The 14,451-nt window shown below is 41.6% G+C and overlaps 1 long non-coding RNA gene across 7 annotated transcripts in view; it reads left to right on the top strand.

Annotated features, from left to right (window-relative positions):
• LOC128114775 (uncharacterized) overlaps positions 1-14,451 on the top strand; it is a 108,891-nt gene that overhangs the window by 82,278 nt on the left and 12,162 nt on the right. For 4 of the 7 annotated variants that reach the window (XR_008219900.1, XR_008219899.1, XR_008219894.1 and 1 more), the window contains exons 2-3: positions 11,473-11,626; positions 12,335-12,586. The exons of 1 other annotated variant lie outside the window; for it this stretch is intronic. This is a non-coding gene — a long non-coding RNA (uncharacterized LOC128114775). The remainder of the gene's footprint in view (positions 1-11,472; positions 11,627-12,334; positions 12,587-14,451) is intronic. 2 more of the 7 variants (XR_008219897.1, XR_008219895.1) reach the window with 2 other exon arrangements.

Here is a 14,451-nt window from a genome sequence, read left to right as displayed (position 1 = left end):
ATTGTAGTTTTAGGAATAAAACCAATGATAAAAAATTCAAAATGAGAAAATGGACTTATTAATACATTCAACACTCCCTCACAGAAGGGGTGCAATAACATGACCCCAAGTCAAGAAAAAAACCCTTACTTGTATTATACCTTATTTGTGTCGTAGACATGTACATAAGGTGGAGTCAGAGCATGCACAGGGGATAGCATTTCAGCTCAAGAGAAAAACAAGAAAACTGAAAGCATTTCAAGGACTTCCTTTATACCTTGCCACAGAGTAAGGAATGGTACCATCTCTCAATAAATTCATCCAGAACTGGAGGTGCTTATGAGTCCATATCCACTTATATTTAGTGTCTAAGCCAAGTAGATGCATTTCCTGGATCTTGATGGCAGATTCTTCTTTGAAGAGAACTGCGCATGCTCTGGAGTGGCAGGGCCTGAGGGAAGAGTCATTGGAAGACACCAGGCATTCCCTTGTCATGCCATTATGCACAAAGTTACCTCAAACTATTTTCCCTTGGATTTTGCAGAACTCATATAGCTGAATTCCAACAACTCATATGCAGATGCAAAATTCTAGCAGAACATATTTGGGGAAATTATAGAAATGGCAGGCATCACTGAGTAGCTAGGGAGACAGCTCCGTTAAGTGCTTGTTTGGCCAGCATGAGGAGCTGAGTTGATCTCTAGCACCCACTCAGGAAAGATGGTGTGTGCTTGTCACCCTAGTGTTAGAGGGGTGGAGACAGCAGGATTTGGAGGCTCATGGCCAGACATCCTACCTAATCAGTGAGCCCCAGGTCCCAGTAAGAGATCCTGTCTCAAGATACACTTTCTGAGGAACAACACATGGGGCTGACCCTGACCTCCTCACACACTTGCTCATGAAGACACACACACATACACACACACACACACACACACACACACACACACACACACATACATGCACACACACACACACACGAGAGAGAGAGAGAGAGAGAGAGAGAGAGAGAGAGAGAGAGAGAGAGAGAGAGAGAGGAAATCCAACTCTAGTTCTAATTATTTATATTTCAGTCGCACAAAGCAAATCTAAACTACCTTTTTTGTTGACCACACCAAATCATTTCCATCTTAAACTATCTTTGGAATCATGAGGCAAACAGAGTAAGAACAGCAGAGCATCTCTGCACACAAACAATTACCGTCTTTGCAAAGACTGGCCAGCTGAAAGCTTGTCCTAATTAAGGTGTCAACACAAATTGTCTGCCACTGTCCAGTTCTAGAGTGCATCCAATCTGATGGGTTTCCCCTGTCTGTATGTTGCTATTTTTGTGCAGAATGGAATAATCAGACTTACCTGACTGATCCTGTCACTGCCATGCTAAGGCAAAAGCAAATAAAAGCATATTCATTAGCATTGTACACTTAGAGAATCCCTGAGTCATCACAGTTCCAAATATGTCAGAGAAGAGAACAAAACACAGCTTCAAATGTCATTGTACTAAACCTGGTCCAAATAGCAATATGTGGTGTTTGGATTCTTTAGAAGACTGTCATAGACCAGCCAGTCTAGTCTGTAATACGTTCCTTTCTTTGACCTATTTTTCTCTTGGACCTTCCATCCTGGAACTAGTAGAGATGACATCAGGAGTACCAAACAGGCCTGATGCTTGACACAGCATTCTGGGGTGCGATCTTTGCTACAGAAACAAGTCTCCACTCTTCCTGCATGAATCCTTTTGTATCTGAAATTGAACTTCTGCTACAGTGGCATCCTTATGCTGCCGGGAACTGTTGGTGCTCTCTGCTACTTCATAAGGAGAGTTGTGTTTTTATTTGAGGATGGGATGATTTCTCATTTTTGAATCATTGTTTGGTTTGCTTCCCATACAATTCCATTTTGAACCACCAGTGCATGCAAATTGCCTTATTTATTACCCCGAGATCAGGGTCCTACAGTTTGTGTGTTTGCTCAGTTCCTGGACGTTATTGACTTATCCCCATAAAGCGATTCCGTGACTTTCCACTCTCTTTCATTTCCTTTTGTTAGTCTTTGTGCCCCCCCCTCACCCTCCAGCTCTCTCCTGTTGTCTTGCTGTTTGCTACATCTCAAACACTTTGCTTTTATTTCTTCATCGGAGTCTGAGAACTGATATGTTTAGAAAATTGCTTTTCCCTGTTTACCAGCCTTCCTCCTCCAAGCGCTCTGCAAGGTGTCTCTTTTCCCCAGGCAGAGCACGGTGAGTGAGTACCTGGGAAGACCCTCCGGAACCAGAACTGGTCCAATAACTTCTGGGAAGTTTTGTCTTTCTGAGAAAGAGGCCTGGCTGTATCTGGGACTTGTCTTAATCCTCACATAACCCAGACTCTTCTACACAGACAGAGATACAATAAAGTCCCATATAAACTGAGCCCCTGGAGTGGTTTCAAATCACATTGTTATAAGATGGCTAAGTGATTAGGAACACTTGCTGCTCTTACAGAGGACCTGCATTATTCTGTTCCTAGCACTGGCAATGGGATCCAACACCCCTCTGTCTCCTAAGAGTATATGCATGCATTTTGTACACATATAGACAAACATACACACACACACACACACACACACACACACACACACACACACACACGAATTAATTTTTTAAAATACTTTAAGATAGAGGTGAGGGAGAGTCAACTATGGGCCAGCAAGGTGCCTGCCACTCAAGCCTGGTGACCCAAGTTCAATCTTTGGATGCCATATAAAGGTATAAGGAGAGACCTGACTCTACAACGGTATCATCCACCCTCAACATGCATGCAATGGCACATGTGTCCTCAAAACACACTATGCAAATAAAATAATAATGGTAATAACTGACTGTATAAAAAGTGAAAAAAATATGTGCTAACAGTGTAGAGGGTCAAGTCAAGAAGCTGGGACAGAAACTAGAGGGTGCCACAGAGTGACGGAGCAGAAGGCAGGTTTGGGAAGCTGGCTTGGTTGGTTTTCTATCACCACAGAAAAATACATCTAACTGGCTAACTTATAAAGTACAGAAGTGTATCTGTCTCATAGTTCTAGAAGGTGGGAAGCTCGAAAATGTGGCAACAGGATCTGCTTGACATCTGGGGAGGGCTTCCATCACTACGTTCTAGTATGGCAGAGGGTACCATGCAGAAAGCCAAAACAAATGTACCATGTCAGGTCTTCCATTTTCCTGTATTTACACAGTCACCAGTGTCGTTGCTTAGATTCCACCCTCATGAACTCAGCTAATCCCCATTACCTCTGGAAGTCACCCACTTCCAATGCAACTGACACACAACTGTGGAAATTAGGTTTTCAGTGAATGAACTTCAGTAAGACACATCAAGGCACAGCAGGGACACAATGTGAAACTCAGGAGTGAGTGACCAAAGCAAGATTCCCTCGAAAAGACAAAGTCTACAGACTCTGGTTGGTGACATCTCGTTTGCTTCCTGGATCTCCAGATCTCATAACTGGTGCCTGGGTTCTAGGCTAACAGTCTTCCCATGTCATCCCTGGGTCAGGAGGACTTTCCAGGTGAGCCGAGTAAGGAACAAGGGATTTTCATTGAGATGAGGTTCCACTGAGAGTCCAGGCAGCATCAGTCCACCCAGGTCTGAAATTTATAGCAAATTTATACAAAGGTGGCTAAGGACGACTTCATGTTTCCCGGGCTTTGTGGTGACTGCCATCAGACCACACTGTGGTCTGTAGATGCTTGGATAGCAGTCCACAAGATGAGCATACACTGTTGGGCATGCAAAGGAAATGTAGCTGTGAACAATTGGTGCAGTTACCTACTACTGTACTACCTCTGGCCCTCCACAGTGCTGGGACTGGCCAGGTTATCATCAGCCCTAACGATCTTCCCCTTGGATGCTCTGGTCCCACCCTTAATGACAGCCTGTGATGAATTTTTCCTAGACTAAAGATAGAAAATGCAATTGTTCTGAACCTAATAAAGAAAACCAAGGCAAAGGGTTGGTAAATATTTAAATGTAAGTCATATTTAGCTGTTTCAAAGCAAGCAATGTGCTAGCAAAACATTTCCTGTGTGTGCTTTAATTAAGCAAAGATGTGGGACGCCTATACACACTGTATCTTACAATCCACTTTCACGCCAATAAACAGAACAGCTCTTATTAGCCATGTTCCCTGAGTCAAGAAGCAGAAGTTTCACGTCAATGAATTTGACTGTTAAGAACAAAGTGTTTCAACTTCAAAATTGTCATTCAGGAAAGATTTCTGAGTACTCTTTTAAAAATTGGCAGTTGTCATTTAATATATGATGTGATCTAAAGCGTATTATTTTTTTAATGTCACCTAGGAGATCTCAACAGCTTCATGACATTCTTAATCTTTGGTATAATTGTCTAAATTGATGGAACATCTTTTATTAACTGATGGAGGCACATCCTGCCCTTTCAGAAGTCAAATAAACAGGTGTGATTATTCAGTTCTCTGAGTTCTCAATTCTTTTGTCTTCTTTTTCCCTTTCTTTGAACCCTCCCCAAACTCTCTGGTAATGATAGAAGGTTGACATTGTTTTAAAAGATAAGAAGCACCCAAATTACTTTCTCTCTGACCTTTGTAGTTTTAAGGACAGGCAGATTCTGCTGGCAAACCGGTTACAGTTTTAGCACGAGGAAAGCATATATTGTTCATAATGAGGAAATGTATTAGGCCCTCATCGCTTCTCAGAAAACAATTGAACCAAAATAATGTTACTGGGTGTTTTAGAACGACTGAGATAAAGCAAAGGAAGAGGGGGATATTTTTCAGAGTACATTCTGTGTAGGTTTGCAGAGCGTGTTTAGAAATTTGAACCTTAGACCAAATCTGTTGGGCTTCAAGGATACCTGGCAGCCTTCTGATACAAGCTGCCCATTGACACCAGTGAGCTTTAACAGGATAAGAATAAGTCTCATGAAAAGAATTATTGGGAATTCAAGGAAAGAAAACTACAATTAAAAATTCCTATGACATGGTGATGGTATTTAGATCTCTGAAATTGGCTACTTGTAAATGGAAGTGCTCTGATTCTGTTCCCATTTCATTCTAAACTTAAATCTGCATGTCTTCATTTAGACTGTCACTATCCTTCCTTCAAAATGGCCATGTGCACCAGAGGCGAGGGTCAGTACTAGTCAACTAAGCATCACCATTTTCTCCTGGGAATTAAAAACAAAATGCACATTCTACACATCCCCTTGAGGTCCAGCTGCCATGATAACAATGGAAGACTGCTGTCATTAACTCTTGAGAAATTGTGAACTAAACAGCACTAAAGGCAAATTTACAATAAAGCGTCTTCATTGGTACCAAAAATTGGGTCCTGTGCGCACACTGTGTTTCACTCAGTTGGAAGTACCACAGTGTGTGTAGTCGGGGGAAAGACGCCAGCACATGAGACCCATAGCAAAGGAAGCATACAGTAATAAATAAAAAGATTCATTAAGAAAAACAATAGAATAGGCAGCCACAGTCATTGGCTCCAGATTCATAATTCTTCAGATTGCTTATCCACAATAAGCTTTGTGGTGTGCCCCAGGTTTTAATAGTCTAGCAGTCTTTTAAAAAAAATTATTCCTTTTCTTAAAAGACGGTTGGCTTTGAACATTGGAATATGCAAATTCATGTAAAAGACTGGCTTTACTGACCATTTCCTTGTGTTTGGGTATACATTTCTGTATGTCATGATATTTCCACACGCACTGGCTTCCTGGCATGAAAATGTTTATTGCGCTCATTAGCTAAGAGGGTATCGGCACTGGTCCAATGAACACGGATCTCCCTTCTGATTTCAGCCATTAAATTGCAATGGGATTCACAAGCTTAACATTGTGGGTGTGAGCATAATAAAATGGAACTCCATCTTTAGCCCAGTTACCATGGATGCAGCTAAAGGTCATGGTGGCACCTGCTAACTAGTTGCCTTTTGAGCAATGTCCCTCCCCCCCCCCCCCCCGCCCATGTTTTCCAGCACTTTCCTTGCTACAAGTTGGTTATGGAATACCCTCACCACTTTGATGATACACTAACCCCTTCTTTAAGACAGGGAACTCCTGTTTTCCCAGACAATAGTTGCCAGAGCCCTCCACTTTTATTTACATATTATGGAAAGGTTATCGAATCAGGAAGTAAAAGCCCTAATAAAAATACACATAGCTGTTGCTGCAGCATCCTGAATTACTTTCTCATTTTCTGCACACCACTCTACATTCCCAACCCAAAGGAAAAAAAAAAGTGTATAGTAAATTCCCATCTCCGTTTAAACTGGTAATGGGTTCAGCCACTGATGCATTCACGACGAGAGACATCAACTTCTTCATTCGGTCCAAAGTCCTAGGAGTTAATTCCGTGTACTGCATGAGGTGTCAGGGTAATTACCGCTGATCAGCCCTATTTCTCCGAACTGCCAGGGCTTCTGGGGGAGGGATCCCCCCTGTTTACAGATGCATCACCGCAGAATTGCAGCACTTTCATTCAGCCAAGCTTCTTAATCGAAAGCGTTTGGACAATGTTGGATTTGCAAAGAGAAGTGAGGGAGGGGGGTGGAAAATTAAAAGTAGCCAAGCAAAATAAAGTGCAAGGCAAGAAAAGGCAAGCACGACAGAATATCCCTGATGTCAGTGCTACATTTCAATAGATTCTAAAACTTCTGGGTTGTTTTTTTTTTTTTCATAGCCTTGCCTCAGGCAGCCTCACTACAGGGCTATATTTTGAAACATTTGAGAGGATATATTGCTTTAAAAAAAAAACATTTTAGGAAAACTTATTATTTTTGTTCTGTTTAGCTATGTCATAACTATGTGTTGCTGCATAAGCCAGAATACAAAGAAATTTACTGAAAAAAATGTTGTGCCTATTTTAAACATACATTTATATAACGTGTCATTTCATAAAAATAAATTAAGTATTATATGAGCCAAATGTTTCAATTCCATACAAGAGTGGTTTCTGGGACTCTTGGCAGGGTGCCACTATATTCATTTTTATTTCAAACACAATGTGAAGTCTTTAATTTTAACGTACTTGGTAACTATAATGGTTAGATGGCATTGCTACACTAATTCACCCTCATCCTCTCCTGATCCTGTAGAGGTTTCACTCAGGAACAGAAAAATATTTTAATAGAAAATAATAATAATAATAATAATAATAATAATAATAATAATAATAATAATTCTGAAGCCAGATACAGGGACCCGTGCCCCAAATTTGTGGCTCTGGTTTTGGTCGTTGACCTCTGAGTTCAATAACAGCCAACTAGAAAGACAGAGGGTGGATGATATCGCTGCCACCTGAGGCAAGTTTCCAGCTTTGGACTTTATTCTACAGCTGAAACAAGAACGGTTTCTCTTGGCCTATTGATGGGAGCTTTTTTCTGTGTCTGCCCCATTTGATGGCAGCCAGGTTCTGGGCCATATTTATGCCAGCTCCTTCATTTTCTGCAACAACCCCGGCCAAGAGTCAAAACTAGACATAGACAAGAAAACTGTAAAAGACCCAGGCCCCCTTGAATCTGTCATGCCCCGCTAGAAATGGGAAAGGCTGGTCCCAGGAAGAGCGGACAGTTTGGCAATGACAAATACATACATAAATCTATTTCTGCCCAGAGATGATCCTGAGGGTTCCAGTGACCTCAGTGGCAGAGTGATATTTCTTCATTAAAGGGGTTGGGTGGAGGGGGCAGGAGAGAGAAGTGATTTTCATTTGATGGGTGGCTGTGTTATGGGGAACACCACAATCACACGTTTCAAGCGATCACAGAGACTTCAGCTCCCCTCTTCCGACGCTGCACTTCAAATCAGAGACTTTCTTCCTGTGCCTTGTTTACTGTTGATATTTTCTGGCTGATTGGAGAGGAATGACATTTTGACAATTTACTGTAGCAGTAAGCACTGTGCAAACAAAAGGTGCTGATGAGAACTGGAACCCATTATTATGCAAATGACGGCTGAGTAACACAGAATCCATCTCCCAGTCACCATCATTGAGACCAGTTTTACTCAATGATAATAATTTTCATGATTGCAGACTTCAGAGCGATCAGAAATATGCTCTAGCTGTTGCATTTATCTACTGCTGGTACTTGACCCTTAATTAAATTCCGAAACTTTTTTATATAATAAAGTAAAATACAGCTGACATTTCTGTTCAAACAAAGAGTCTCAGACACAGAGCAGCCAAATAAGATAAAGGTGTTTCAGACTTACCTCACTGTATTTATAGTAAACACAATTGCACGGTGTGTTTTGAGAGGGACCCTAAAGTTTCAAATGCAGATGTGCATTTTCAAGTGATTTCAGTTCTATGCCTGGGCTCTGCTCTCCTTAAATGATTCAAAATCTCTGCAGACTCATCCCGGACACGTCATAAAAAAAAAAAAAAAAAAAAAAAAACCCACACACACAAAAAAAACCTCTTCTTGAAAGACATTTAAATGCGCTCTGAAAATAAGTTCTGTGCATTCTTTAGCCCGTCTCTGTTAATATCTGGACAAATCACAGCAGGTCCTCAAAACTGTACCAGTTAATGGGCACCACAACAGCTTTGAGAACTATCCGGGTTTTGTGAAAGTGTATTTTTTCACGAACTTGTTCTTGTCTTGAAAAGAGAAAGCCAGGGCAAATTTTAAAATAGCATCTTGACTTCTTTAATAAAAGAAATTGATTGCCTTAATTGGACAGATGTCCAGCTAAAGCAACAACTCCCAGCATCATGCAGGTATCGGCTTTTTTTTTCCTTTTCTTTTTTTTTGAGGATGGCTGAAGCAGAGGAGCCTTTGCTTAACATGACCTTAGTCTCATGAAAGCCTGCCAATGCTCCAAATCATTGGTTTACCTTGGAGTTCCTTCTCTGTTTCAGTGCAGGAGGGAATTTAAAAAAAAAAAAAAAGATCTTCATCTTGAATATGTTAATAAATACAACCCAGCTTAAAGGGGGCAATTGTGTGAGGCGGGTTTTTAATATTTCCTTAGATATAACCCTTTCTAAGCAGGCAGCTCACAAAGCCAATGAGCTAAGAAGGTAATTACTTAAGTGGATTTCACGAAGGGTAGAAAGATGATTGTGCCACATTAAATAACAATTGTGTCCTTAATGATGTGTTGGGCTATAATGCAAACATCCCTCCGCCATCCATCGAAGGCTGGCGCTCTGGTGGACCTTCCTAATGACTCTGGGGGCTCGCATCCTGCACTGCACCAGGCTTTCAGAGCCTATGTAAACACGAAGGGTGAGGTATATATTTTTTTTTAAAGCTGCACAGCCCGCAGCTGCAAGGTCATTGATAGATTAGCTATGAATTGCTAAAATACTTGGTTGGAATGTAAACGGGGTTGTTGATTTGTAGCTTTAAAAAAAAAAGGAAAACAAAACACAGAAATGGATTTGTCATGAGAAAGGGACATCAATTCCAGAACAGAACTTTCCAGAAGTTTCCCTATTTATTACATTGATTCATCCTGATTTCCAGGAAACCAAGAGAGTGGCACAGGGGTGGGAGTGGGAGGGGTTATTTAAAGAATTTCTTTTTCTTTTTGAAGATGGAAGAAAGTATAACTTAGTATTTGGTGTGACTCCTGAATAGAAACAGGAAACAGCATGGTCATATAGCAGGTTTCGTTACATACCATAAGCCTCACAACCATTGTAGGAACAAGGAAGAAAGGCTAGTGAATACAGTCATATGTGTGTTGGGACTCACCTAGCTGCTACCTAACTTAGAGGAAAACTTTTCATAATGATGTAAGCGTGGTTCCAAAGATGGTTTCCTCCGTAATCTGCAACAGTATCTTCTCACAGGCATGCATCTCATAGCTCCACAAGGTCACTCATTTCTTGATGTTAATGTTAACAAAATTGAATAATAAGATTCAAATAAAATGTGCAAAATGAAATGAACCATTCAAATATAGAAAGAACACTTTGTACTAAATTGTAAGAATTTGATTAGCATTTTTACCCACTTCAGAGAACAAAGATATAAGATATCTGGAACCAGATCCTCTTCTAAAACTACTCAAAAAGTGATTTGCTATAAGAACTCAAACAAATTTCTTATTTTCTATGTTTGTTTGTTCGTTTGTGCTAATGGAGTGAAGACTCGTAGGCAACAGCAGAGAGACTCCTGGGCCAGAGGGAAGCCCTTGCTGGGTGGCTGGTGTGAATAGATACTTATGAGTGTTTCCAATTCAGTTTTATATGAGAGTCCACAGTGACCCCAGTTTGTGGCTTGATTCCATCTTGACTCAAGGTCAGAGAGTTCAGCTTGTCTTTGCCCTTTAAGGCTGGATAACAGAACATGTGGCCAAAGGCATAGTTACCAGATGTCTTACTCTTCAAGGCCAAATAACAGGATGTTTGGCCAAATGTGTGCTTACAAGATGTCTTAAGAATTAAGGAGGTGTTTACAATAATTGTTTGTTCTTTGAACCATGGTGTCCTTGGAGGGGGAGGTCTTTTGCCCTGCTTGCTTTGGGTATAAAAAGGCTATGAGAAACAAGCTTGGGGCTACTACAATATTGACTCAGAACCCTCCCAAACCCATCCTGTCTCTGTCGTTTTCTTTTACATCTGCGTCTCTATTTTTCCTATCTGTTACTTCTCAATCCTCACTCCCCTATTCAGGACTGTTGGACAGATCGGGCAGGACCTGACAGTTTTGCTAATGCCTTACCACCAAGTGCCTACAATGAGCCAGGCTTTGCTGATCTGAGTCCCCAGTCTACCCTGAGCATAAGAAATAGCAACAGGTCTCTGGTTCCAACCATGTGGATTACAGATTGGATCTTTACTCCTCAGCCATACCAGTCTGGTGAGACAAAGAGCACCTCCCTGTCTGTCTATCTGCAAATCAAGGCCTATATTTACAGTATGAGAAAGCGAAGCTCAACTGGAGAGACAGACCAGTCAACACTGAAGTGTACGGGTCTCAATCCCATGTAAAGGAACACTAATGCCATGGTCACTATGGCTACTCCTCCCTTCCATAATCCTTTTAACCCTCTTCAGATGGCAGGTCTCTGAATACCATGGAATCTACTTGTTATAGTGAGCAGTTTGCATGGACCTGAAGAGTTCACTATTCTGTGTCCATTTTACAGGCATGAAAAATAATATGAGTAACATCAAGTATTCCCCAAAGCCAAAAAGGCTAGAAATTGCAGTCCGAATACGTAACTATTGAGGAGCAGCAGACATCTCAAAATGCTTCCTCCTTTGTTGGGCTCATGATCGTCCAGTAACACTATCACCTGGGAGGAACAAAATGCACGGTGCTTGAATCTGGTGTTTGAGGAACAAACCACCTCCAAATATGTCGCTTATGCTTTGGTTTCTAGGAGAAATGCACTTTAACAATAACAATTGTACACATTTGATCATGAGCAGGATGCTATTCCCAGCATCTAATTTGTGTGAACTTCTCCGAACAACCCTGGCAATTGGGTTCTCTTATTTCCATCCCCCATTTCATAGGGTAATTTGAGTCTCTAAAAGCCAAGTGACTTGCATGAGATCTGGGGAAGGGAAGATGAAGATCTGGGCCTAGTCGGGGCTCCCACACCTGCATCCTTGAGCTAACCATCTACCTTCTACCTAAGCAGCGATGGTCAGAGCAGCCCCAAGGCAGGTAAGAATGTAACCAAGACAGCTACACACTCTTATGAATGCCTATGTTTAGTCCTTCAAGATAAGGTGTTGAGATGTTTCTGTCTTCTCATGATATGTACACAGATTTCCAATTAATATTAGCAGTTTTACTCCTACCTTCTCACTAAAATACCGTAAACTGCAACCTCCGTCTAATGGCCTCCATGTACAGGTGTTTAATGATGCTCTATGCTGGGGCAAAATTATTCCCTAACTTTTGGATATTAGCAAGCTGATTCATATGTAAGATACTTGAAAAAAAAGTCTGCTCTCAGAGCACTTCAACAAAAGATATAAAGTGTTAGGATAAAATGCTCAACACATAGAACATTGCTATGACATTAAGAATTGCAAGGTTGCTTGTTGAAAATGGTTGTTTTGCTTTTTTCCATTTCTAAATGAGGCTCTCCTAGAGCGATAGTTTGTGTTTCCCAACAATACTGCTAGATGGCCCACTTTCCCCTTACACTTTTCAGGAACATAAAACAGGACATCTCTCTTCAGCCCCAGATAACTCTTAAATGGAGGCTGCAATGGGAACATCCGGAGAGACCCTGCTGGCCTGCAGTTTCCCTGGGCCTTATGCGAAAATGAGCCTCTTCAGCACACAGACAAGGCCCTGGGCTCATGTGGGACATCAAAGGCACTTTCTTTGCTTACACCTGGTGCTCTCAAACTGTGTTCCCAGGAGCCTCAGTGACAGTTATGGAGCAGGAGGCTGAAGGGAAAGACCTACGGAGACACCCAGTGCAGAGGAGAGTGCGGTAGAACAAGCTGAGACAGGGGGACACATCTCAACTCAGTCTCAGCTAACCCACGAGCTCAGGAGCTGGAATAGTCCCTTCCTTCAGAGTGGCACTAAGTTGATGAAGGCAAGTCAGATCTCCCTCCATCACCCAGGAGCTGGTGTGGGATGCCCTTGGAAAAGCTCTGGCTGGAGGTAAGCCGTTCTCTCCAATCAAGGGCAATTTCAAGGGAGGGCGATTCTAGATAGCTGTCAGCTCCCACCACGCCCTTGGTAACTGGAAGGGAGTTCCAGGGTGCTAAAGGCATGTGAGGACTCAACATCTTGTCCACCACATGCCGTGCCATGTCTTACCTTAAACCTAGAATGCAGTGCCATACTTCTTAGTGGAGTAAATGAATCCAGAGTCGATATCACAGCAATACCACATGAGAGTCGGCGGGGAGGTCCCCAATGGTTTGTACTTCTGCTGAGTTGAATCTTCTAGGTAGAAATTGTCCTTTGACAACAATGACAAATTGTTGGAAGTGCACTTGAAACTTTCAAAGAGAGAGTGTGTTCACGTAATTCAGTTCTGGTCTAAGACCGAAATAATAGAGCAGATATTTAAGGCATTTATTCATTTTCTCAATGTGGAATAAGGCATTTTCCTCAGAGTGACCAAAGTAGTGATTTTAAAGGTTAAAGGTTGTTTTATGTGTGTATGTATGTTTGTATTTGTTTTGGAGTGTGTGTGTGTGTGTGTGTGTGTGTGTGTGTGTGTGTGTGTGCACGCGCGAGTGCGTGCGCGTGTTCAGGTGAGTGCAGGTATATGAGGAAGCCAGTGTCATCAAATGCCCCTTGGAGCTTGAGTTACAAGCCGTTGTGGTCTTGATGTGAGTTCTGGGTATTGAACTGGAGTCCTCTACAAGAGCTCTGTACATACTCTTAACCACTGAGCCATCTCTTCAGACTCAAAATGGCTTTTGTACATGAAGGTCAAATTAGGTTGCTTCTGTGCTCAAAAATCTGCACAGTTGGTATGTGGGTAACAGCACGGAGCACTGGCTGATGACCCCCTCTCATCTCTAGACTTTGCCTCCTGCAGGTCACTCACCTCTTCTGCCATGTTGCCACAGATTTTGGCTGTTCTTTAGCTACTCCAACTTCACTCTGCATTCGGCCTCTGCACCTGCTGGGCATCCTGCTCTTGGTGTTTTTTCACCCAGACACTTTTCAGCCAAGCTGCCTGAAAAACACAGGCCATGTCAGGAAAGCCCTCATCCTCTCAGCCCTCTATCCTGCCTGGTTTCTCTTCACAGCTCTTCTCAATTCCCAACAAGAAAGAGCTGTGTGGCTGCATTCTTTACAAATACACGAATACATATATGTGCCTATATACAGGAATACACATGCACATAAACATGCATGGTCACATATGTAAAATATATGTACACACATGTGTATACAGATACAGGCACTCATACATTGTGAAGGGTTGATTCACATCCTCCTATATCTTTTAAATAATCTCTATACTATTTGTAACATCCGAAGACTATATAAATAATTATTATACCATTTTGGTTAGAGAATAATGATGGGGAAAAGTCTGTATGTAGTCATCACAGATGAAAGGTTTTTCTTAAAATAGTTTTGGTCTGCAGTTAATTAAATTCATGATCTAAAGACCCACAGATTCCAAGGGCCAACTACATATAGTTATGTGTGTTCATGTGATTATATCCCACACATATATGCATGCGTGCATATTAAAATGTATGTGTGTACTGAACTTCTGTTCTCTAGCATCTCAATAAGTCTCGGATCAATTCTTGGCACATAGCAATTAGTCATTAAGTGAATATTTGTTGAGGGAAGTGTGGACCAAGATTTAAGCTTGTACTGCACCAATGGACAAACTGTGACTTGCTGAAAAAAAAAGGCACAAGATTGACATTTGAATGAAAGAATGAGAATTCATCTCAGCTAAAAGAAAAGCATCTAATAAGAAGAAATGAAAACGTCTATCTTGAAACTCACAATCAAAAATTCATATCACATCTCATTGCTGAGCACTA

Source organism: Peromyscus californicus, unplaced genomic scaffold (genome assembly GCF_007827085.1).
Source record: "Peromyscus californicus insignis strain IS unplaced genomic scaffold, ASM782708v3 Scaffold_19__1_contigs__length_69161282, whole genome shotgun sequence".
NCBI lineage: Eukaryota > Metazoa > Chordata > Mammalia > Rodentia > Cricetidae > Peromyscus > Peromyscus californicus.
The sequence above is the reverse complement of the archived record's forward strand: the minus strand, read 5'-3'. Positions and strand labels throughout refer to the sequence as shown.